Source organism: Equus przewalskii, chromosome 18 (genome assembly GCF_037783145.1).
Source record: "Equus przewalskii isolate Varuska chromosome 18, EquPr2, whole genome shotgun sequence".
Lineage (NCBI taxonomy): Eukaryota > Metazoa > Chordata > Mammalia > Perissodactyla > Equidae > Equus > Equus przewalskii.
In genome coordinates this window covers 18,448,161-18,471,515 of record NC_091848.1, presented here as the reverse complement: position 1 = coordinate 18,471,515, position 23,355 = coordinate 18,448,161, and the positions used below count along the sequence as shown (strand labels likewise).

Genomic DNA, 23,355 nt, shown 5'->3' with positions numbered 1-23,355 from the left:
AGATGTGTAAAAGTTATTTCGAATGAACTTTTTTTTGGTGTGAAAATTCAGGTTTCTGATATGGAGAGGAAAAAGGCTGTTGCTTTAAAATAATGGCTACACCTATTTCCAAATACTGTGATAAAAGCATGAAAACAGAACCTCTCATCTAGAAAGGCTGCAAAAAATCTTATTTTACTTTGAAGACAGCAATAAGTGAAAATAACAACACAAGGGTTGCTTTTCGGTCAAATCTTAAAACGAAAAGCGCAACTGCTTTTGACGTCCTAGGCTTATACAAAGATCTAGGAAGACCCCCGACCCCCGCTTTCTGAGGGCCTTAGAAAGATGAACGCATTTGTTTTAAGAGCTGTGAGGTGCCTTTTTAAGACAAGCGCTGCCCTCCCTTCCTCCATTATATTGACACATTATCACTCCTCTAAGTTATACTTTATAAGCTGCCTTGATGCGCTACACACTTGCAAAAAGTACACAAAGTGGATAAACTTCTACTGTCGATGCTGCCGTAGAGGTATATATTTGGTAAACATTTAGTTACATTATTTTATTTTTGTGAAATGAGAACTGATCGACGAAACCTTTCAAACAGACCCACCAGACGAGAAATACCACCATATGCTTGATTCACAGTACATGTGGGCATAAACACTTCAATTACAGCTTTGTGTTTAGTATCCAAACCCTTTCCTCGCGCGCGTGTGTTTTCTCTCCCGATCCCGTGCTCTGGATTACATTTGGAAACTGGCTGCTTACAGAGAAAGCACCTCTCCAGGTACGCTTCCGAAAAGCAGATGGATTTATGCACACAAAGGTGTGTGCAGAGCGTGTTCCAAGCACAGGGCCATAGGATGCGGCGCCGCGCTCCCCGCACATGCTCACCGCGGGGGATGGGGGTGCCCGCGGGGACAGGCGGTCCCCGGCCCCACGGAAGCCCCGCCGGCCTCCCCGGGACAGTGGAGCCGCGCGTCCGCCAGGGCTGCGGTGGGCCTCCCCGCCCCCCGCGGGCCGCGCGGCCACCACCCCAGCGCTCCGCACCCGGTGGGGGTGGGGCGGCCGGGCCCGGCGGCGCCGCGCAGCGCCTGCGGGGCTTGCTTTCTTTTTAAAGCCTGCGCCGCGCCCGCCCAGCCCCCGCGCCGCCGCGCCGGGCGGAGGAGAGGAGCGGGGCCGGCGGAGCCCCCCCGCCGCGCCGCTGCCGCCGCCGCCGCCTCCCGGGGCCGCGCGCCCCTCCCCCGCCGGCCCCTCCCCCGCGCGCCCGCCCGCCCGCCCGGCGCAGGCCGCTCGGGTTTGTTTTGCTGCGCGGCCGTCGCCGCCGCGGGCCTCGCGAGCTCATTTGTGCCTGGCTGGTCCCCATTCCTCTCTCCCCAGTGTTGAGTGTCTGAGCCGTTGGCTGCTCCGAACCGTTTGGCTCTTTCCCTTAGTAACAGCTTTTACCTTCTGCCTCAATTCCTCTCCCCGCTCGCGCCCTTCCCCCGCGCGCGCCTCCCCCCGCCGCCGGCCGCGTGCGCCCCCGCCCCTCCCCCGCGGCGGGAGCACCTCCGCTCGCCACCTGGGGACCCGCGCCGCGCTCCCCGCCCCCGCCCGCCCGCGCCCATCCCCCGCGCCCTCCGCTCGCCGGGGTTATAATTGCCTCTCACCCCCCGGAGGGGTTATTTTGGGGGTGGTTGGAGGCGGCGGCGGCGGCGGCGAGGAGGGGAATTTCCTTGTGCCTCCATTCCCGGGAGGGGGGAGCGGCGTCGGAGGCCACCGTTTCCAGGTAAGCGCTGGGGGCCGGACCCCGGGGTGGGGGCGGCCGCGGGCCGGGCGGGGGGCGCGGGCGGCGGCGGCCGGGGGCGCCGGGCCGCGGGGGGATGGGCGCCGGTGGAACCTGCATTTTTCAACTTGGCCCTTTGGGGAGCTGGGGCTTGGGTGGGGGAGGGGAAGGCAGGGAAGGCATTCGGGGCGCCCCATCCCCCCTTTTTCCTCACTCAGGCTTCTTTGAAATGCTCACGTGCCTGCCCACCCCCTACCCTCTCCTGGTCTCGGGGGATCCTCACCCTTAGGATGTTGTGGTCCCCGAAAATGTGCACCTCGGCCTTCTCCCCCTCTTCCACCCTTCGTGCACTGACACCCCCTTTTGCTGTGTGTGTGGATGTGGGGGGAGGCTTTCAGGAAAGAATTTGCAGCAAATTGAATCAAGGAGCCATCATGAGGCCGACTCCTTTATAGCCTATTTTTAGCAGAGCAGAGGGATCTGTTCGGTGCATGTTCTTCTGTGAAACCTCAGGCAGCGATGGACATCGGCTCCCCTCCCCGGGCGCGTCCCCGGCCCGGGCGCGGCGACCCCGGTCGGCGTGCAGGGGGCCGCGGGCGGCTGTTGGGGCCGCGCGGCCGGGCGGGGGCGCCGGCGGGGGAGGGGCGCGCGGCCGCGGGGCCGCACTCCCGGACGTGTTTATTTCCAACTTAGCGCTTTTTGCCGTCTTAAGGAGGTATCTGATAGAGCCTTTTTGAAGTTGGGTTCAGAAGTGTAGAATTGGCAAAGTTATTCCCAGCTTCCTGGTAAGTTTTGGGTGGCACAGAGTCACATTATTTTCTGACAGTGTAAAGGCCACGTTGTGAAGGGTGGCTTCTCCGTAACTTCCTCTTTGCAACCCATATCAGCTTTTGAACAGAAGCAGAGTTTTATTCCAGTGAAATTATTAATCTTAAATGGCAGCTCGAGGGAGGCCATGCGTGTGTTAACATGTTCAGTATTTTTGGAAGTTCCTAATTTGCTGAAACAGGCTTCACTTTGCAGTGGCAACCGAGATTAAATTTAGGTTGTGAAAATGGTGTGCTTCATGTAAAATTTGGGTTGTGATGGCTCTTAAAAAATGGTTCTGTTAGGTTATCTCAACATTCTCTAAAATAATTTGGTGATTATAAATGGCAAGCGTTGGAACCTAGTTACAACCCAGATTTTCTCAGTCTCTGGAGTTTACATAAAACCTTAGACTGTGCAGGCACCAAGGTGAGGAGTTTTAGTACCTATGTGATTTACAGTTGACTTGGGGGAAGTTTACTATTGGCTTTTTTGTTTTCCAAACAAGGACCTTATGCTAATATAAACAAGCTTGTTAATTAAATATGGTGGGTGAAATGATGGGTTATTTTTAGTCTAACTGGTTTATTTTCCCATCCCCCGTCCCCCATATAAATAATCATCTTCCTCCCTCTTTTTTCCTAAAGACTCCTTTATCAGGTTGGGTAGTATAATGCCCTCGTGGTGTTTTCATCGACTTAACAAATTGTAATAAATATCCTGGTTACCCATTGAAGATACAGTGAGTGACTTTTTGGCTTTCCCAGTGTGGCTCATTTTCATTTTTGTTAAATGAGACGTGTGCTACGTTGGTGTATTTTAGTAATTCTGGCTTCCTGGGACTGTATGTTCTCACCATTTTAATAAGTTTATAGTCTGGGGAAATAGGGCAGCTTTGTCTCCATGAAAACGGTGTGTATGTTGGGTGGTATCATGGGAGTTCATGGCAAGCAGCCTTCGGAAGTTATCATTGAGGGTTCTAGAAATAGTTAGCATTTACGTGTGGAGGAGGGGCAGCAGAAAGAAAATACGCCTCAGAGTGGTTAGGCATGTGATGCGTGGTTATACTTTTTGCCCTTAAATCGAGGTTTTCCTGCTTGTTTGGAATGTGATTTTTTTTTTCCATTTCTGCCATCATGCTCTGTGTGATGTATGTAATCACACCCATTAAATCCATGAGTAACTACTATTTTTTTTTGTTACTTGAACTGTTAGACCTATAGGGTGGAACACTAAACTGTATGGGAGATGAAGACAGTATGTACATGGGAAAAGTTTTTCTTACTGTTAAGGAACTTAGTTAAGGGACTCGTTAATGGCTTAAAAATTGCCAAGCTCACCATCAGTTCATAAGATGTTTTTCTTCCAAAATATACCAGTTTTCGTTATTAATAGGGGAGACACCGTGGTCAGGGAAGTGGCCTCTTGTGGAGGTTGTAATTTTTGCATTGGTTGCTTCAAGGAAGTGTTAAACATTGTGATAACTTTTTACATGTGTCCAGGAATCTTTTTGTTACTTGTGTTCTCAACATCTAATTAAGGTTTATCATGATACAAGAGAACAAAAAGTAACTGCTTCCTGTGTGCTGGGAGGCTTTGTAGCTAATACGCAGAAAGGGCAGAAGCTTAACATAAACATAGGGGTTACTGATCAAAAGAGATCTGACTAATGGACCTTTTGAATGACAACCTGTTGAATAAATACATCTGTTCGTATGTAGCAATGAAGTATATCTACAACCTGGTCAAATGAGTAACTGACAAAGGAATCTTTCTGCAATTTACTACGGAGGTGTTACTACAAAGGATTTCTGACTTGACACATTTTAATGAAGTTAGTGGAAAGTTTTTGGGATTGTTCAATTTCTGTTTTATTTATATAAAAAGAATTGAGAGGAATGCGGATGGTAGTAAGTCAGTGGAGATGGCAGAAATATTGGCACGGTCTGGGACTTTGTATTTTTCTAGTGCATGTGAATTTGACTCACTTCACTAATAACATTTACAGTGTAAGTCACTGAAATGCAAAAAAAGGAAATCAGCTAACATCAAGACATTTATACATCACCCAAGGACTAGGACTGCAGGTCTGTTTAGTAAAGAGTTGATAAGATTGTGGTCCGGTCTGGAGAGCACCATGGTGGTGTCTCCTGGTCTGTCAACAACAGAAACTTGAATTAAAAAAAAAAAGGTTGTGTGAGAGAACTGATGCTGGAGAAGTTTGCTGTCCACCGTGCCTGGGATTGGACTCTGGAAGAGTATATTTAATTGCCCTGTTACCAAGAGCCAGAGGCAAGGGGCTCTGCCTTCCCTGTGTTCTAGGAAAGGTATGAGGTGTTTCTACGTCATTTATTCTTCAGGCTGATCCTATAAGGTGTGGGTAGTGTTGAGCTCTTTTTGTGGATATGAAACAGAGAGGTGCAGAGAAGTTAATTCACTTGGCCAAAGCCACAAAATGATCAAATGATGCACTAGGATTCAAACCTAGGTGTGTCTGAGCCATAGTTCATGTTCTTTCTAGATGACTAGCCGTGCCAAATTTTTCCAGCTGCTCTGTCAGTCTTGTCTGTAGATATCCTTGCAAAAACTAGTGTTTTTAATCAAGTTTGTAATTCCATCATTGGGCATCTCTACTAACTGGGTCAAGTGATTGCATGGATAAATGAAATTCATAGTACTCAAAACATCATTGTGCTGAACTCTCTAAAACTGTTTAATAAGATGCAATCTTCTTGTTAACTGCTGTTATTTCCTACCTTAAGATTGGCACTGGTGGAGCAGCGGCTCCAATGCTGCCAGCAGAAATAGAAAATGTGGTTCCATGCCTGCAATTAAGAAGGAAAAGCAAATAAGATTATGCCTACCTATCCTCAAGAGTACATATTCTTGAAAACTTGTACAAGAAAAATCATCTAAGTCTTTTTGTGTAGCATAGTGATTCCATCAAGGGGTCCTTGAGATCAGCTGCCGGGGTTCACACTTGCTCCATCTCTTACTAGCTATGTAACCTTGGGGGAGTAACTCTGTGTGTGTCTCAGTTTCCTCTTCTGTGTACTGCGGATAGACAGCTTCGTAGAGTTGAGAAGACAGAGACAATTGTATGCATAAGGTGCTGAGAACTCTACTTGACATACAGCATCATGGAAATGTAAATGACGGGTTTGGATTGAAGTTTGCTTCTTTGTATTATGTTTTATTTGCTCGTTATTTATTTTAGTGGGGGCATAATGTTACAGAAAGCATTTGGCAGTTTTATTTCCTGAGTTTCTGGGCAAAATATTTGAAATAACTTAGCTGAATTTATGTACTCTTGAAGTTGTGCTTTGAGACTTATCTTGGAGAATTAGATTGGACTTTAACGCTAAGTAGGAACAATATCAAGTTACCTGGTTGGCGTAGTACAGTGATGAGCCTTTTGCATGCCTTATTGCTGTTCTTCTGTCTCTTGAGTTTGGACTTTTAAAATCAACTTGCGCTATTTGGAACATTTTCCTACTCTTTTTAAATAAAAAGGAAATTTTGTTTTTTAAGGCTAGAGCTGGCACTACCTGGGTCTGCTTTTTAGATTGGAGTGATAACTTCACGTGGGTTGTTGTTTTCTCCAGCCTTGACCTTTCATCTGTGTTCTTGTTCCATATTTTCAGCTGTCAAGACAGTTCTACTTGGAAGTTCTGTTCTTCTGAAATATCTGTGAGCCTTGTCTTATTTTCACTTCCCAGTTTTTTGCCATTCTTAATTCAGCAGTAATGTGAACTACTAATAGAATTCTGTGTGTCAGGGTGACACACAGGTGCTTTGACAGTATGAGCGGCTGATGTCCTGATTTCTACAACGAGGAAACCAACTACTTTACTCAGGTCATAAGTGGTGCACAGAAGGATTTAGGCCCAGGGTGTCTGTCTTCGAAGCCAGTGTTCTGAACTAGCAGTCTGATGTCTTCTTGGTGAATAAATGAAAGAATGAATGAATGGTTTTAGGTTTGGGGTATTGCATTAATTTTGTAGTGGGTTGCCCTGAGCAGCCTTTCTTCTCCATCCTGTCTTCTGTAACTACTGACAGTGTAATTTATTTAAAATGCTGGTTTCATCATGTCGGTTCCCCTGCTGGAGAACCCATAATGGCTTCCCTTTGCCAACTGGATCGAGTTCATGTGCTTCAGTCTGGCTTTTAAGGCCCCATTCTACCTCTTCAGCTTTATTTCCCGCTCTTCCCCAGCTGGGCTTCTTGCCTGCCTATTGCATACTGCAGTTTTGCCATACTCATTACTCCTCTGCGTTTGCGCATGCTGTTCCTTCCCTTTGTCCTTTTTATAGCCTCGTTTCAGTCCCACTTCTTCCATGAAGCATTTTCTGGCCATCCTGACTCAGGATATTGCTTCCCTGAGATTCCATTGTATTTAATGAGTACCACAAACTCCATAATTATTCATTGTTTTGTGGGTATGTGTCACATTGCCCCCAATACATGTTCCATTTCTTGCAGGAAAGGATCTTTTTCCTTAATAGTATTTAGCAGAATTCTTGATGTTTGTATCATACCATCTTCATGTTAAAATGGATTGTTTCTACAGGGGCCCACGTTAAAATAAGAGCAGTGACAGTCCTGTTCCAGTGTTGTTGATGTAGCAGAAGCTTCTTTTGAATTAGGTCTTCAAGATTTAGGCGTACTATCGGAACAGTTAACTGTTAGTTGGAATTTTAATGCTGCCAGTGTTGACAAGGAAGAAAAAAAAAAACCTAGTCAAAACTTAGTGTGAAATGAAAATGGATGATACCTCTGTCCTCTTAATCCTGAACATAGTCCAATATTGGTGAGAAACCTAGTCGAGTTGGGAGTCATGTCACACTAAGTTGGCTTTATTTGGTTACATTTGTGCCAGTTATAATGAAACTTAAGATTTTGGACTTTATCTTTTAAATTTCTTAGGCTTTTTTGCTCATTATTTCTCGCTGGTATGCCTAAATAAGGATTGTGTTTTGAGCGCTCAGGATGTGTGCGGGCATTCTGACCACTCTGGGGTCTCATTTGAGCCATTGCTGTGAACAGATCAGCGTTCAGTGTAGGGTGTATCTGTTATTCGGGTAAGTGGGTTTAATCTGCCAGAGGAATGTCATCATAGCCATCTCCCTTCAGTACGTTTTTATGGTAAGGCTGCGACATATTAGTTCTAAACAACCTGGTTAATTTATTCTAAAGGCAACTAATTTGGTATTATATTCTTTTGAAATTTTTAATACGTAGAATTTTAAAACATAACCTTTTCAGTATGATTTTATTCGCATCAAGCAAAATGATTTGATGTTACCCTGCTTTCTGAGAGCTTAGATTCTTAGCTCAGAATTAATACAGTCAAACTGTAGGGATCATGCTGAAAATGAACAATGAAATTTCAGTAAACGTAAAAACAGCCTCCAGATTAAGGAAAAGATAGATGTGAGGTGAGTAGTTTGAGGAATGGATGAGGAAGAATAGGTATGGAGTGGTTAAACCAGGAAGTTTGCCACCTGTTTTCCTCTTTAGCTGTTCAAAGTTTCTTTCAGAAGGGGCTATGGGGAGCAAGGATCAGAGATAGTCCGGTATCTTAACAGAATAGTTCTTCTTTATATGAAGTTGTACTCTGGACTCTCAATCTTTTTTTTAAAAGAATCTTTAAATTTTTAATTACCTTAAAACAAAAACAGTGAAGAATTTTTACTTTTTAGGAACTAGATATCAGTCTCCTTCTTAATATTTTCTTCATTTTGTCCAAGATCAGAGGTGGTATCAGTGTTTTTCTTTCTTTCCTACCCTTTTCTTTTCTTTTTTTGTGCGTTGTGTCCTTTTCAGCATGCTCTGATAGGGCGGTGTAATGAGGCGGTCACTGACTCCGTTGTTAAGTGGATGTTTGTGTTTTTTTCCTCACTGCCTATCTTCTTGAATGGTGGGTGGCATTTGAACATGGATACAGTATTATGCAAATAAATTTCTATCAGTTTTTGCAAAGCCGTAGTTACGTGGGTAAATTATTTAGTTTCTAGAAATATATATTAAGAGGATCAGATGAAATATTACCTAAAGTTTGCTCATTCATTCAACCAATACTTATAGTCAATTCCTGTGTTAAAATTCTGAGATTCTATCATTTAATTTTATGTGATTTTTTTTTTTGAGGGAAATCTACGTGGAAAATTTGCTTAATTTAGAGTATTTAAATACTAAAAATCTACAGCCTTATAGGGAATAATAGAAAGTACTTGACATTAGCCTAAGCAAACACCTTGTCAGAGAAGTTACAGCCATAGCATATTTTTGGTGGTTGCCTTCAACTGCTAATAGAACACAGCTTATGGGTTAGGAAGAGGTGTTTTATACTTTCCCCTTAATTTGAACAAGCTAATCGGGTAGAGCGTATACTAATTTTGTTCCATTTCTCTTTTGCGGCTATCAGATGTCATTAACTCACGGTATAAGGCAATTGGGTCATCTACTTTGAGTTTCTGAAATAAGGTAATAGGAATAGATAATGAATGAATTTCCTTAATATCTTTTTTCTTTTTCTGTATAAATGTCATTTTATGGAATAGAATTTATCATACATGTGTGTGAATTTTTAGATGCTATTTATAGCTGTAACAGTGTTCTTTGGTTTTTTTTTTTTAAATGTAATATGCTGTGTACTTAAAAATTTTCCCCTGCTAAAGTGATGGGTTTTCTCTAAATCACCTTTGTCTTCCTTGGTAAGTGGTGTACATTTGTGAGATCATAGACTGGGGTTAGGAATGCAGTCTCTTATAGTATCAGGAAATAGTTTCCTGTTCTTGTGCAAAAACTGACAGGTCCCCACAGGGATTACTTCTTTGACCTTGGACTTCCTTATGTCCTGCCAGTAGAGGTCACCAGTTTTAACACCTGGTGAGAGATGTTTTGTGTGAATTGTTCTTTTACAGATTTGTTTAGATTTGATGTTTATGACTTTTTTTGTTAGTATTTTTAGGATCTTCTCAAAGATGCATTTAAATGAAAAAACAAAGAATCAGAAGATCTTGTATAGTCTCCTTCTGTTTTAGCTTGAAAAGGGGGAGAGGAGTGGAAAGGAGGACACGCCCACAGTGGAGTGTGTCTGAGTATGTGTGTGTATGTATGCTTGTTGTATATGCATAATGGGACTCCAGGAAGATGCGCAAGAGACTAGTAACAGTGGTGTTGGGGGTGGGGAGATCATGTGGTCAGACGTGGGAGAAACTTATGTTCATGCATAACCTTTTGAACTATTTGAATGTTAGTATACCATTTCCGAAAAAGTAATGATTGTGAAAAATCAAGGTGTCCAGTTAAGAAGTCTTAATCTTCCATTTCTTTCAATTTGGACAGTGAAGAGAGAAAACTATGTTGATTTCACCCATGCTTTTCAGTCAGTTCTTAAAGAGCTGGAACTGGGTACGTTTCTGCAAACACTTTATTTCTCAGATGTTTTGGCAGAATTAGAGCCACTGAGTATGATTAGAAGGTGTTGGTTCTGTTTCACAATCGGGTCATCAAACCAGTGGAAGTGTTTAGTGAGAGTGAACTGGTGATTTTTGAGTCCTATACAATGTTGGTAATTAGAAATTAATTCACTGCAACCTTTAAAAGGAGATTCTGGTTGTACAGAGAAGTATGTAGGCGTCATCTGATTTCAAATGTGTTGTTTTGCCTAGGGTGTGGAAATCGGGTGGAAATTGGGGTTCTCATAGTTTTCTAGTTGATTTTAATAATTAGGATAGTCTTTGGTATAGTGGGATTTGTGGAACTACAGATTCTGATGTTGTACAAATCCTACTATGACTTGTGAATTTAAATGTATGTATTATTGACTCCAAGGAGACAGATAAATTAGATTCTGATTCCGTTTTTGGTTGCAATTGGTGTCCCTTGTAATTGTGTCACTTGTAAATTGTTCGTTGGCTGTTTAGTTTACCAGTAAAGGGTCTTGCCTTCTAGTTGTCCTCATTGTTTTCAACTTAAGCTGGAACAGCCTCAGAGAAAGGTATCCCCTCTTTCTGTGCATTTAATTCTGCTTCACTGTGACGTGACAGTGGCCTTGCCTGAGAACAGTGCCCCTCTCTGTAGCAATGAGAGGGCTGAGTGGGGTCTGTGTCTGCTCTTTGGCAGTAAACCATTTCTGTAGGGTGTTAGTGTTGTGGAGCACTCAGCCTCTAGAGCCAGGCCTACCTGGTTTGAGTCCTGTCGCCCCTACTTATTATTTGCATGACTTTGGGAAATTATGTAGCCATTCTAGTTGGTTTCCACTCTGAAAAATGGGAATAAAGGATAATTAATACTTTCTTCCTGGAGCAGTCGTTGAAATGTGAACGCATATAAAGCAGTCATTGTAGGGCCTGGCGCATAGGGAGTACTCCGTAAATGCTGGCTCCTACTTGGTGTCTTTGTCAGCTACAGCAGCAGCAGCTGTAGAGAGAGGCAGAAAAGTGACACCCTCCTCTAAGCCTGTCATGGCGTCCTGTGGCAACTGCCGGGGATGGGATGGATAGAATTCCCAATTCTGTGGGCTACAGCTGCATTTGGGGACTGAGCTTTCGTTGCTCACTCTAAAATGAGAATGTGTGCTCTGGACCTTTGTTATGTCTCTGATACGTATGTTGTTTTACAGTAATATTTTTTATTGAATCTGGCCACATCTTGATGAGATGTTCCAAGGAAAAAATGTTACTATCTTTCTTAAAAATAAAGTTGTTTTGTTTTCTGGAATGGAATCTCTACTCCTTCTCTCCAGTCTCTGGGGGATCAAACACTGCTCTTGCTCTAGGTGGATACTGCTGGGATGGATCAGTCACTTCAATACACACTACATATTCTGCAGACTTTGACGTGGACTCTGAGAAATACATATGACATAACATAGGATATATATATGTGTGCAAAAATACAGAAGTAGGGGGGCCGGCCCTGTGGCCGAGTGGCTAAGTCCCTGTGCTCTGCTCTGGCGGCCTGGGGTTTCGCTGGTTCGGATCTTGGGCGCGGACATAGCACCGCTTGTTGGGCCACGTTGAGGCTGCATCCCACATGCCACAACTAGAAGGGCGCGCAACTAAAATGTACAACTATATACTGGGGGGATTTGGGGAGAAAAAGCAGAAAGAAAAAAAAATACAGTAGTACGTTTTCAGGAAATGATACTTTAATTCCTGGTATACTCTCATTTTCTATATTGTTTTTCATATAAAAACATACTTTTATAAATTTCTGAATGATCTTATTTATAAACAATGGTTTTATTATTTACTAGATTTAGAAAATACTGGTTCGGAATAGTGTAGAATTATAATTCTCTAACCTTTATGCTTTTACAATGAGTACTCAAAATTAGAAAGAAATTGTCGTTCTTAATGATCATTTATAAGTCATATTTATTGTTGCTAATGTCTTTATGTAGTATTCCGAGGCTCTATTAGGATTCTGAAGTTCCAATGCCCCAGTTTTGTAAGGTGTGCATAAAAAGTAAGATACAAAGGATAAGGAATTTTGATTGCTAATAAATGTGAATATAAGACTTTTTTGGAGAGGTAATCTGCAAATAGCTCTGGATTAAGAACGCTGAATGCTTGTTGTAAAGAGCAGTAATTATAGTTGGTCCTCAGTACGTGTGGATGTGGAACCCAAGGATGTGGAGGGCCATCTAAGGGACTTGAGCATCTGAGGATGTGGGTGTCTGCAGGGCGTCCTGGAACCGGTCTCCTGTGGACACTGGGGGACAACTATATTAACAAAGGAATAACCATCATACTAAGTTTCTCATGTTCCATTAGAGAAGTAGTTTGTATAGATTGTTTTACACTGTTTAAAAACTAATACACTATATAACATGTTGGCTGCATGAAGTTAGGCTATCTGATTAAAGGTTAAGGTTCTTTCGATGACAGTCTTAAACTGACATCCTGGCCTATCACCACTAATCATCTGTTTCTAACACTGACCTCTCCTTGATTGAAAGTTATTTGTTGATGCCTGTCTCACTAGGCAGGGCCTTCCTTGGGGATGGCTGTATTTCACCAGGCTTTATCCCCAGCCTCTGGTACAATGTCTTGCATGCTGTAGACTTTCTACTCTTGAGATGAATCCGTGATGCTCTCTGACTGAGGTATAGGTTTCCTAGTACAATAGACCCTTGCCTCTTTGAGAGTGATTCATATAAACAAAACTAGAAAAGGGATTCATCCCTTTTCAGGAAATCATTGACCGCTGGCCTCATTGTGTTCATACTGTAAGAATTGTGAGGGTCTGCTCGATAACCTAGTGTCCTGCTCTGCAGTTTTTGTTGTCTGCAGAGATGATGAATATGCTCAAAACCTGGGTTAAGGGAAACAAAGACCTCGACCTGACATTAGCAATTTAACCTGAATTGGGCTGTGGTGTGGACTTGTCCATGTGTTCCTGATAGTCTTGTACTCTTTCTAGTTTATTTCTCCTTGGTCTTTTCCCCCTAATTTACCTGATACTGACCTTTACCTGATACTGACATGCCATTCTTGCCTGGCTTTTACTCCCGATTCTTGATCTTAGCATGTGTGTTAAGTCTGTTCACCTGCTGATGGCCTCCCCTTTGACCATAGTCTTCCCTCAGGGCTCCGACGATGTGCACACTCCATGCCCTTTGTCTCTTTAAACAAGCCCTTGCAGTACATGGGATTCTGTGGCCCAGATTAACTCTTAATTCTGATCTCCTCTTTTGACTGCTACTGCCCACTTTCTAGCCTGGGGACATCCTGTACTGTCTTCCTGTGTTTCTGCTGTTGCGTGTAGCCTGGCAGTGGCATGAGATTTTAGCCCTGAGCTAACATCTGTGCCCATCTTCCTCTGCTTTATATGCGGGATGCCTGCCACAGCATGGCTTGCCAAGTGGTGCCATATCCGCACCCAGGATCCAAACTGGCGAACCCTGGGCCACCAAAGCGGAACATGGGAACCCAACCGCTGCGCCACCAGGCCGGCCCCTCAGTTTTAAAACTTTGAACTAGGGGCCAGCCCGGTGACCGAGTGGTTAAGTATGCACACTCTGCTTCGGCGGCCCAGGGTTTCACCACTTCGAATCCTGGGCGCGGACATGGCACCGCTCATTGAGCCATGCTGAGGTGGCATCCCACATGCCACAACTAGAAGGACCCACAACTAAAAATACACAACTAAGTACTGGGCAGCTTTGGGAGAAAAAGGAAAAATAAAATCTTTAAAACTTTGAACTAAAATCATTGCCACAATATTTCAGAAATATTTGTACTTGTAAGAAAAATTTTAAAATTCATCCAGCTGATTTTAAAAGTTACCAAGGAGAGTACATCTAAAAGATTAATATTTTCACTTTCCTCTGAGTGTTAAAACAGTCAAGGTACTATTAAATGGGGGAAGGAACAGAGAATTTATCTTAGAAGCTTTTGTGTTCTTTTTTTTACCCTTTGTGTACTTGTCTGCATGAGAATACTTTTAAGTAGATAACTTAATCTTTTGTATCCCTGGATCTCTGCTTCTTGGATGTGGGTATTTTTCTAATTTGTTGCTTTTCTCCTTGGTTTGTTCCCTCTTTTGGGTCACATACTCTCAGGAGTAGCAGCCTGCCTTATTTCATCTAGTCTCATTTGCCTTTGTTGCGTTTTCTTCCAGACGACTTATGGATGTTCTGCTAGGAGATAGCACTGGTTGGTTGGTTCATTTGGTCTGACAAATCAAGCACAGGAGTGACTTCCTACAAGTGAGAACTGCTAGTAACAAGAGGGGCTTTTATATTTTTTTGAGATTGTGGGTAAAACATACTAATGATCTTTGATAAATATTAGGATAAATGCATAGGGTATAATATATGTGAATGGATGTATTATTTTATAGAATGCACCTTAGAAACATTTATACATACTATTTTGTCTGGCACTGTAGAAGATGCTCAATAAATGTCAGTTTCCTTCGCTTTCCCCTGCCTCTGTGGGTTTTCCATTACACTCAGTATAAAATCCGAACATTCCCTCTCAGCCTCTGAGGGGTCCCCCCCCACCATGTGACCTGGCCCTTGGCCACCTCACAAAGCTTATCCTGTTTCACATCACCTTTCCCCTTGTTCACCGTGCCTAGCCATACTGGCCTCATGCCCACGGAACAAGCTTGTTCTTGCTTCAGAGCCCTAATTGCTTTGCTCTCTGCCTCAAGCTTTGCCCTGAAATTGTCATATCGCTAATTCTTTTGTGTCATTCAGATTTCAGTTCCAATACCACCACCTCAGAGAGGTCACTGCTCACACCCTAGCCATTTTCAGTTACAAGACTGTCTTATTTTCCTCATAGCACTTTCCTCTCTCTGAAATAGCCTTGATTGTTGACCTTTATTATTTATTTATTTTACTCCCCTCTAAAATTTAAACTCCATGAGGCTAGAAATGGGCTCTGTTTTGTCACTCCAGGACCTAAAACAGGACCTGGTAAGTGTTGAGTAAATATTTGGGTGAATTGTTCTCTCAGGAATGTTGTCGTGACCAGCTGAGAGCCTTAAACGGGTTCATCCTTACAGTAGACTACTGGAAGCGATTCCCTAAAGCTCAGCATTAGGTGAGGGTCAGAAGTGGCTTTACCGCGCTGCTGTTCTCATTTGGCAGCCCAGGGACGTAGGTGAGTGCTGTGTGCTTTTCTTGGAGCAGCTACTTACAGATGGTATTTGAATCACTTTGAAAGAAACAAGTAAATGGATAGTTGATGAACCAATTTGGAAAGGTTCCTGTGCTAATCATAAATGTTAGATTTTTAAGAGGTTAATACTTCATTTTTCTTAAGTTAAAGATACAGACACATTTCATTCAAGTAATATGATGAGAGCTAGAAATCTCCATTTATGTTTTATACAGGTTCAGGAGATTTTGTAATTTGCCTTTAGTTACGTTTACTTGTGATATTCTGTCTTGATTAATCATGGTCACCTTTACAAAGTTGGTATATGAGTCAGAACTCTGTTAGTTGTGCAATAGAGACTTAATTCAAATTAACTGAAGCCGAAAAGGGAGATTCCTTGGCACATGGAATCCAAAAATAGATTGACTAACTCAACTATGGGAAGAGCATCGGGTCAGGTTTGAGTGCTACCAGAAATCTCAGTTAACAGCCCTGCTGTTTTTTTTCTTTTTGTAGGTTAGTTTTGTTCTGTCGTAGTAGATTGACTTTATTCACGTGGTGGAAAACATAGCTTGCCAGTGCCAGAGTATTTCTCTTTTGTTTTCCCCTGCTATAGAGTGGGGTCTACCTCTTGCTCTATATCCTTTGGAAAATTTGTGAAGGGCTGATCAATTTGGTTTGGGAAGGTGCCCACCGTGGCCAGAGGCCATATGAGAACTCTGGCGGCTCCCCCATGCCTGACCAGAGAGGAGGGAGAGCAGTGGGTGTGACAGTTGAGTAAACAAGGGAGCTGCTAGGCAGACAGCCTCTCTCCCATCCGTCCCCCAACCCTCAAATGTGTGTCCACTTATGGTTGGGAAGATTGTGCCTTTGATCTGTGTTCGAGTGTCACTTAAAATTCTCTTTTAACCAGAAGTGGTACGTATTTTGTTCCATGGTTCCCAGCCTTTTCAAATACAGATCATTTTTAAAATGAAAAATTGAGTTCCCTCATGTGATAGTAATTGTAACTTTATGTACTCTGTTTGTAGCTATATGTGTAGATGAATGAATGTGTCTTCTCAAAATGAATTACACTGTAAAAAAATGGATGCTGTTTATTTTGGTTTTGTTTTTAACATTAATTCTCATTTACAGCTAATGGAAGCTATTATTTGAGGACAACTGTTAGAAAATTGTCAACAGGTTAATTATACATATTTAGGGGGTATTTTTATCTCTGAGGAAGATAACTACCTTCATCCTGAACAGGTATTTAAATAATTTTAGCATGTAACAATTAACAAGTTACATATTCTGAACAATTAGTGTTTTGAGTAATACTTTGTCAGTTCACTAAAATAAGAAAATAGCCATGTAGAGAAAGCCTTTTGTGACTCAAAAGATATTAATCTTTCTGGAGTTCAGTTGCTTCATCTGTAAAACATTGAACTGGGCCTCTGAGGTCTCTTCTGGACCTCAGTGCTCTTTGACCCTATGATTGCACATAAGATTTAAAAATTAAGTCAGTGTTCAGCCAAATTAAATGGAAATTGTACAGTACCGATCTCTTCAGGTTAATCATTACCTGAACTGGTTTTTCCTAAAGAAAACATGTGCATTTCTCTGACACCTTCTCAATTTTGAACAGATTGGTAAAGAAATATTTTTTAGATCTCTGAAGAAGAAAATTCTCTTGTTTTATCCATTAATCTCTGAGTTCAGGTGCATTTGTTACATCCCATTTCACTGTAGAGAAAATTAAAAGAAATAGCACACATTTTTGAGAGTGATTTTTTTCTTGAGTACTCTTGTTCTAATTGTATGATTGCTGAATGTCAAAGCCGATAATGTTTTAGCAGTTTAGATTTTGTCTTGCACCGTGTACTGCACATTTTAGAAATTGTACTAAAAGCCTATCCTAAGTACTACAAGAAAATTCTGTTACAGTCATAATTTTTTAAATACTAAAATAAATTTCAAGTGTTGCCCATATTAACTAATTGAGAATCTGTGTATATTAAAATAATTTACAATAAAAAATAGATATGTGAGTGGTATCACAGGGCAAGGAGAGGGTATATGTTAGGGCATAAAGATGCCAAATGGGTTGGTCCTTTCGCGCAGTTGGTCTCTGTGTAGTGTAGGGTTTGTAAGTTGGAGAGTGATGAGAGCAGACAGGAAAGGTACGCAGGGATCATATGGTGCAGTGACTTTTTTGCCGTGATGAGGAGTTTGGACGTTGTTCTGTGATGGCGAACTAGTGAAGGACATTGAGCAGAACAGCAGGATGGTGTTTCAACCCTGGGTGTGGTACATGAAGGATGAGAGGATGGTTTGGGAGGGAAAGGGGCTTAGCTCTGGGAAGAAGGGAGAAAGTTGAGCTGGTTGTACGATAGGTGAGAAAGACGCCACATCATTCCGAGAAACTGGTCCCCATTTTTGAACTCTGAAAAAGAGCAATTGGAAATTTGGGAGAGAGTGGTGCTGAAAAGAGTTAAGCATGCAGGTTTTCTTCTCTCTGGCTTGCTAACTACTACTCCTTTTGTGGGGAACAGCTGTATGAAGATTGGGGGTTTTGGGCATGGGGAATTAATTTGATATCCAAATAGTTAATGGACAAAAGCAGGAGGGCAACTCAAGGAGTGGGGAGTTGCTGCATGGGAGCGAGGAATCCCCTTGTCATCATGATACCTTAACCAAGGGATAGTTAAATTAGGTACTTAGTTGAGAATAGTACAAGAAAAATAGATTGGTATACTATAACTAGTATAATTTTTATGGAATTCTAATTAATCAGTTTTTCATATATTTTCAGAATTTTTCTAAAGACTCTATGTTAATATAAAAGTCAGCAGAATCTCAGTTTGATAACGTTAGAAAGTTAATCTGACTTAAGTACTGCTTAATTAATTAAAATCGCATAAATGCTACTTTTAAAAAAATTTACTATTTTGAAATAATTTTAAACTTAAAGAAGAGTTGCAAAGATAGTACAAAATTCCTACGTACCCTCAGCCAGCTTCCCCAGTGTTAAAATCTTACATAATTGTGGTGCATTTATCAAACCTAAGAAATTAGCATTGATAATACTAAACTAGACACTCTGTATGGATATCACCAATTTTTCCTGTTAATGTCTTTTTTCTGTTCCAGGATCCCACGTTACATTTAGTTGCTTCCTTAGTCTCCTCTGATCTGTGACAGACAGTTCCTCAGTCTTCTTGTTTTTCATGACCTTGAAGATTACTGGTTTATGTGAGATTTTTAATGATTGGACTGTGTTTGTGGATGCTTTGGGGAAGAATGCCACAGAGGTGATGTGCCTGCCTGTCTCCTATCATATGAGGGGTGCATATCACTGTTTGCGTACACTTAGCACTCTCGGTTATTACTGGTGATGTTCACTTTGATCACTTGGTTGAGGTTATGTCTGGCGGGTTTCTTCACTGTGAAATTTCCTATTTTTCCACTTTCTATACTCTATTCATGAGGAGTGAGTCACTAAGTTCAGCTCTCATTCAAGGTGAGGGACATTAAGTTCCACCTCCAAGAGGGAACAATAGCAAAGAATTTGTGGACAGGACATATGTTAAAGTTACTACAGTAATCAAGAACTATTTTGGGGAGATACTCTGAGGCTGTGTAGATAGCCTTTTCTTCCTTTAAAGTGTTGCCCAGTAATTTTAGCGTTCGCCACTGGGATCTTGTCTGCAGCAGAGATTATTGTGGTGTTCCAGTGGTGGCTTGCCAAGTCCCTCATACCTTTTACATGTATTAATTGAATTTTTCCTACAGATTTGTTTCTTTTCCCTCATTTATTTTTTCAATCATTTATGCTAGTGTTGATCCATGGATTTTTATTTTGTTCTTTGGGTTATAATTTAATATTAGCACTGCGTATTTTGTTACTCACGTTGTTCCAGCTTTGACCCTGGGAGCTCATTCAGGCTCGCTTCTGTGCCCTTTCAACATGACCCATTTTTTTTTTTAAATCACTTTCTTATTTTCTGACACACAAGTGCTCCAGGCTCATCTTGTATTTTCCCTTTCCTAGCCCTAGAATCATCCATGTCTCCAAGAAGCCCTGGTTTCCTTTTATTTGAATCACAACAGTAATTTCTTTATATAAATTTTACAAAGTGTAAGTATTGGCTTGTAAGTGATTCTGCAACAGATTTTTCTTAAGGCTTCTGAACCACATTTATTCACTCAGCAAGCTTTTAAAAGGTGTTTGTCAGCATTCTTAGACACTGGGGATCCAGGGACAAATAAAATACGGCCATTGATCCCAAGGAGTCTAGATGGGAGAAAGACAGCTCTTTTCTTTTCTTTCCCTCAACATATTTTATTGAGTGCCTATTAAGTGCCAGGTGCTGTGCTACAAATCAACAGGAAATAATAAGAACTTGGTAAGGATAGCACAGGTTGCTTTTAGGAGCACTTGGGAGGGGTACTTCACCCAGTGTTGGGCCAGGTGGAATGTGGAGCAAGTCTTGAAAATGACTAGATCTGAGCTAGATGTGGGATTGAGTGGGGAGGTAAGGGAAGGGGACTGGGAGGAAAGCTACTTCAAGAAGAGGAATTTCAGTGCAAAGACTACTAGGGATAATAATTTATGAGTTAGACCTAGAGATAAGCATCCATGTGGAGGGATTGTGGGGGTGCGGTGGGAGGAGGAGGTAGCAGGATCCAGATCATGAAGGCCTTGTGGGTAAGCCAAGGCTTTGGAAAGTTTAGGGACCTTTTGAAGGAGCTTGAGTTGGAAGGTAATATAATCAGATCATCTTGACAGCACCTTAGAGGGTGCGTTGGCTTCCAAGAGGCTATTGCCATGATGGAGGTGAGAAGTGAAAGTTGTAACTAAGAACTGTGACACTGGTTCTCAGACTTGAGTGTGGATCACCTGGAGAGCTGTTACAACATGCTTTAACATTGCTCAGCTCCACCCCAGAGTTTCTGATTCAGTACATCTGGCATGAGGCCTGAGAATTTGCATTTCTAGCAGGTTCTCGGGTGATGCTGATGCTGATATTTCTGGTTTGGGGACCATACTTTGATATCCACTGGGCTGTGATGAGGAGAACGAGAAGTGAGTAGGTGGAGGGATTTAAGGAGGTGGTCATTGTGGATCCCTACACGCCCTGATCTTTTTGTGCACTGCTCTTATGCGGTCTTGGTCTTGGTCTCTTTTATATCCTTTAGAGCTGCTGGCTTTTTTGACCAGCAAGAAAGAGTGGGCATTAGTTTTTGGAAACGTTTACATGGATATCTGTGCAATTTGTTCTGTGTATTACCAACTGAAAAATTGTACCATCTCTCATTGCTGGAGATCTTTGTCATTTCCCTGTTGAGCTCCAGTTCTAATGGTTGCTGGTTTTACGGTGGCACTGCCTAGCATACGTGTAGTGCGTAATTTCCAAAATGTTCTAATGTGGTAGAATTATTATTATTTTTTTTTTAAAGTTTTTTTTATTTTTTCCTTTTTCTCCCCAAAGCCCCCCGGTACATAGTTGTGTATTCTTCGTTGTGGGTTCTTCTAGTTGTGGCATGTGGGACGCTGCCTCAGCGTGGTCTGATGAGCAGTGCCATGTCTGCGCCCAGGATTCGAACTAACGAAACACTGGGCCGCCTGCAGCGGAGCGCGCGAATTTAACCGCTCGGCCACGGGGCCAGCCCCATGGTAGAATTATTTTGGATGTTTTTTTATTCAGGGTACCTGCCACAACCATGCTTTTCTCAGCTTTGACTGTATAATGATGTCTCCTGGAGAAATGTGACTGATGTGAATTTAATTTTTTTTATAACTATTAATCTAAACATATCGAAATAGTATTTTTAAAAAGCATGAATAGTTGTAAAATTTGAGATTTAGCTCTGGTGTTTTTGTGGCTGCAAGATAGTTATAATTATTATTTATTTCCTTTAGGCTGATGATTGCACGAGGTATAACTCTAGATTTAAAGTCTTTAAAGAAATTAGTATCCATGAGATTCAGTCCTTACTGATACTTGAACCTATTGAAGTGATAAATCCCCACTTTTTCTTTATTGCTTAATGAACAGTATTATCCAAGAAAATAATAAAATGTAAACACCATCACTGTATCAACAACTGAAATAAAGTTTTCATTATGTTAAAAGGACATATATGTAATGTGTGTGTATGCAAACACGCTGTCAAGTTTTAGTGATTCAAGAATCCTGAAATAATAAGGGAAAGTACATTTTGTAGAACGTTAGAGGACAGACTGATAAAAGCTAATTGCTGAGTTTGAGGTGGTTGCCTGGTTGTGGGGATAGTTGCTTTGGTAAGGCCGGAGGGCAGGCTAATACTTTGCCCCCTACCACCTTCGTCTATAGTTTTCTACTAGAGAAAACAAAGTGGCAGAAGATCTCAATAAAGTGAGCACTTTGTTTTATATTGTAAATAAAATAATGGAGTTTTTAGGTTTAATAGGTAAATGTAATTGAGAAGTAATTTATTATTACGTATATGTAAATATTTTTATTGAATAAATTTGACATTTAACATTGTATAAGTTTAAGGTATACAGTGTGTTACTTTGATACTATTTAAAAAATTATGTAAGTTTAAGGTATACAACATTATAATTAAACATCTGTATGCACTACAAAGTGATCACCCCAAAAGTCTAGTTACCATCCATCACCCCACAATTGATTAAATATTTTCAAAAGTATGTGTTGGTATTTTAGTATTAAATGTGCACAACTTTGTAGAAAGAGAAAACTTTGATATATCCATGCCTGTTCTTTCATGAATACTGAGTGAAGCAGTAACAATGGATTGTGAAATATGTTGTATTTGGAGCATTTAAAAACTGGTTTGTAATTTTGTGGTTTCTTTCACACTGATTCTTTTTCATTTGGAGTAGTAATATATGTCTTAAAACTTTGTGCAGCCAGGTAAACACTTTTGAATACAATTAAAAGAAAAGAAATTCGTGAGTTAATTTACCTGTGACACAGTTCTGGTTTCCATTATATAACATATCTAATGTCTGATGTATTTATATATTTATGTCATCGTATGTAAGAATTTAGCTTAACTGTAAAAATATTGAGAATTGTCAATTATTTCCCATTGTATGATATGAAAGTCCAAAGTAGTAATTATAAAAAGTGTAGTGGCCTTTTTGTCCCCTAACAAATTTTTAGGTACTAAGAGGAAGGAGGTGTTAAAGTAAGTAAAATTATAACAACATCATCATACATTTGTTTTACCGTTGTAAAAAAGTTAGAAAAGAAAATCTCCAACAAACTCTAAAATATATTTTAAACATATTTTTACTCTAAAAATATTTTAAATAGATTTTGGAGTAAAAATATGTTTTGTTCTGCAATGCTGTAAAGTATTTAGATTTTAGGGCCACCATAGTCTTGTAGTTCGTAATCTATGTGCAACCCAACTCCAGAAGACGTCAACTCAGCTGAACTCAGTTGAAGGTAAAAACTAAGGTAACCTGAAAATAGGGAGTGACGTGTCAAAGGAACTATCCAGGTTTTAACAATTTGGGGGCTGTTTGGGAGTCCTTGCAAGAAGAAATGCTACAATAGGAAATGTCATAGTAGTTCTAAATGTGGACAATTTTTTTTTTCTTTTTGAGGAAGATTGGTCCTGAGCTAACATCTGTGCCAGTCTTCCTCCACCTTATGTGAGATGCTGCTGCAGCATGACTCATCAAGCAGTGCTAGGTCCCTGCCCAGGATCCGAACCCGCAAACTCCAGGCTCTTGAAGCAGAGCGCGCAACCTTACCCACTACACCACTGGCCTGGCTCTAAATGTGGATGATTTTTATTGAGAAGTCAGAGAGCCATAATGAATGATGAATTTTACTCAGCTCTGAAACAAGGATTTTGGAAATGCTATTTTAGTTATTTTAAGATATGTTGCTGAGTGTACGCATGTCCAAGATTGGCTGGGATTGAGTATGTAATTTATTTGCTTTTCTCAGTAGTCAGTTTGTTGCTAATAATTCTCTGGTTGAAGGAAAATGTTTCCTTTTCTGGAATATATTGGGAATATATTTGAGGTGAGGAAAGGTATATATCTTTTTAAGTCTTGGACGAAGTAGTGCTGAATATTTACTATTCAGTTGTAATAGCTTAAATTCAGACTATCGATACTTTTTAAGGATTAAAAATAAAACAACAAAACACCTTTAATCCAGG

At 41.2% G+C, this 23,355-nt stretch overlaps 1 protein-coding gene and 1 long non-coding RNA gene across 14 annotated transcripts in view; one reads left to right on the top strand and one right to left on the bottom strand.

Annotated features, from left to right (window-relative positions):
• Positions 1 to 2,124, bottom strand: part of LOC139076993 (uncharacterized) — an 82,108-nt gene extending 79,984 nt beyond the window's left edge. The window contains exon 1 of the long non-coding RNA XR_011529083.1: positions 2,034 to 2,124. This is a non-coding gene — a long non-coding RNA (uncharacterized lncRNA). The remainder of the gene's footprint in view (positions 1 to 2,033) is intronic.
• TBL1XR1 (TBL1X/Y related 1) overlaps positions 1 to 23,355 on the top strand; it is a 167,385-nt gene that overhangs the window by 2,376 nt on the left and 141,654 nt on the right. Inside the window, exons 1-2 of one of the 13 annotated variants that reach the window (XM_070582389.1) lie at positions 2,392 to 2,535; positions 14,192 to 14,279. The exons of 2 other annotated variants lie outside the window; for them this stretch is intronic. The gene's annotated coding sequence lies outside the window, so the exon portion shown is untranslated. Of the gene's footprint in view, positions 1 to 838; positions 1,754 to 2,373; positions 2,536 to 14,191; positions 14,280 to 23,355 lie in introns of those variants that run through there. 10 more of the 13 variants (XR_011529081.1, XM_070582386.1, XM_070582394.1 and 7 more) reach the window with 10 other exon arrangements.